Source organism: Penaeus monodon, chromosome 43 (genome assembly GCF_015228065.2).
Source record: "Penaeus monodon isolate SGIC_2016 chromosome 43, NSTDA_Pmon_1, whole genome shotgun sequence".
Taxonomy (NCBI): domain Eukaryota; kingdom Metazoa; phylum Arthropoda; class Malacostraca; order Decapoda; family Penaeidae; genus Penaeus; species Penaeus monodon.
This window is the reverse complement of record NC_051428.1, coordinates 24,821,862-24,824,257: the sequence shown is the minus strand read 5'-3', so window position 1 is coordinate 24,824,257 and position 2,396 is coordinate 24,821,862. Positions and strand designations below refer to the sequence as shown.

Sequence of the window (2,396 nt, the reverse complement as noted above, 5' to 3'; positions counted from 1 at the left end):
TCCTTGTGTAAATGTGTGTAAACGGTGAAGCAACAACATATTGTTTCAGAGTGCGAGAAAGCCCGAGAGAGTAAAAAACGTCACGATAACGTGCAAGAAAGTACACTGGATTTGTGTAGGAAACATGGGCTTGAGCATTCAGATAAGTGGTATGAACACACCCCAGAGAGTGTTGTTGAGAACGAGGCCGTGAAAATTCTGTGGGACATCAATGTACAATGTGATAACGTCATTCAGGCAAGAAGACCAGATGTTATAGTAATTCATAAGGAAAAGAAAGAGGCTCTAATAGTTGATATTGCCGTACCTGCAGATACGAGGATTGCAGAAAAAGAATTAGAGAAGGTAGAAAAGTACCAAGATCTGAAAAGGGAAATAAAAAGGTTGTGGGAACTGCGATGTGCAAAAGTTGTTCCACTAGTGATTGGTGCCCTCGGAAGCGTTACAAAAGATCTTGAATGTTGGATTGAAAATATGGACATTGGGCCTGAGGTTGGAGTACTGCAGAACTGCTTTATTGGGGACGGCAAGAATACTGAGAAAAGTGCTAGAACTTTAAAGGAGAAGGACAACTGTTAGCCTTTAGTCATTTGCTATGACTCGCCTAACAGGAAGAAAAACGGCAATAAGAACAGCCAGTGCAGAAATGCTAAAAATCCCATAATAATAATAATAATAATAATAATAATAATGATAATGATAATAATGTTAATGATAATAATAATAATGATGATGATGATAACAAGAACAAGAATACGGAGAAGAATGATAATGAAAATGATGATAATAATGATAGTAAGAGTAAAAATAAAGAGAGAGAGAGAGAGAGAGAGAAGGAGAGAGAGAGAGAGAGAGAGAGAGAGAGAGAGAGAGAGAGAGAGAGAGAGAGAGAGAAAGAGAAAAGAAAAGAGAACGAGAGAGAGAGAGAGAGAGAGAAGAGAAAAGAGATCGAGAGAGACAGACCGACAGACAGACAGAGACAGACGGGCAGGCAGACAGACAGACAAACAAACAAACAAACAAACAAACCAACCAAACCAAACAAAAAAAAAACATAAACAAAATAAAATAAAACAAGAACTTAAAAAAAGCTTCCCCTCTCCTTCTCAAAGAAAACGGCGACGCACCGGAGAATAAGCGACGACGCACAAAGGACCTTCTCGCGTGATTTGAAATTGGGTGAGAAAGATCCCTATTTTTGCTTATTAATTGGCCTTAACGCCGTCTTTTGAGGCCCTAAATTGGGTAAATGAATGGTAAATGCACGTAGGACATGTAGGTTAAGTGAAAGGGAGATGATATAGTTGAAATAGGAGATAAAACGCGTCTTCATTTACGAGGTTGCGAAGTTTGGGGCGGAAAAAATTGGTTAAAAATTTTACGAAATGCAATTCGTATTTTATCCCTATTTCGTCACTCGACGTAATTATTTTTTATCTCTCATATCATCACAAAAGCATTCCGAATATAGTACCAGGGGCTATGAGTCACGAGATAATTATGACGTGATGTTATATACATGAATAATAATGATGATGATGATGATGATTAAGATGGTGATGGTGATGATGATGATGACAAAGAGGAAGATGATGGTGATGATTAAGAGGAAGATGGTGATGATTGACAAGAGGGAGGTAACGATAAGGAATAGGTGATGGTGGTGACAAAGAGGAAGATGATGACGATGATGACAAGAGGAAGATGATGATGATGCTGAGAAAGGAGACAGTAAGATGATGCTGAGAAAGAGGAGATAATGAATAGCTGATAAGATAATGATATGATAAAAATTAGGATTATGTGATGATGAAGAGAAGATGATAATGGTGATGAAAAGAAACAAGATAATGATGATGGAATAGAAAGATAATGATGATGATGAAGATTAAGATAATGATAGTAAATAGTAAGATGATGATGATGAGAGTAAGATATGATGATGATAGAAAGTAAGATAATGATAGTAAATAGTAAGATGATGATGAAGAGTAAGATAATGATGATGATAGAAAGTAAGATAATGATAATGGGGATGATGATCAAGATAATGCCACAATAATGGTAATGATATTGCATCAGTGACATTGATAATGTTCACCAGAATATATTTGTCTGCCATTACAGATGAGTAAAGAACAGGATATTCTTGTAATAAAACTTATTTTTCAGAATGTATATCTACAAACAATTTCAGATACTTTTAACTTATTTTCTATGGTTTCATATGTTTTAGTATTTAATATATAATGAATGAGAGAAAGCTGTACAATTATTTTTCATTAATTTAATGGTTTTATATTCTGTTTTATGATATCGATATATTATGTATGAAATAATTTGTAAGCATTTTGAGATCAGATTGTTAATATTCCATTTTCTTTGTCATTTTAGCA

The 2,396-nt window shown here is 34.9% G+C and overlaps 1 protein-coding gene across 1 annotated transcript in view; it reads left to right on the top strand.

Moving 5' to 3' along the window:
• Positions 1–1,117: 1,117 nt before the first annotated feature.
• LOC119568210 (non-structural maintenance of chromosomes element 4 homolog A-like) overlaps positions 1,118–2,396 on the top strand; it is a 7,498-nt gene continuing 6,219 nt past the window's right edge. The window contains exons 1-2 of the mRNA XM_037916638.1: positions 1,118–1,179; positions 2,395–2,396. The exon at positions 2,395–2,396 is cut by the window's right edge and continues 37 nt beyond it. The gene's annotated coding sequence lies outside the window, so the exon portion shown is untranslated. The remainder of the gene's footprint in view (positions 1,180–2,394) is intronic.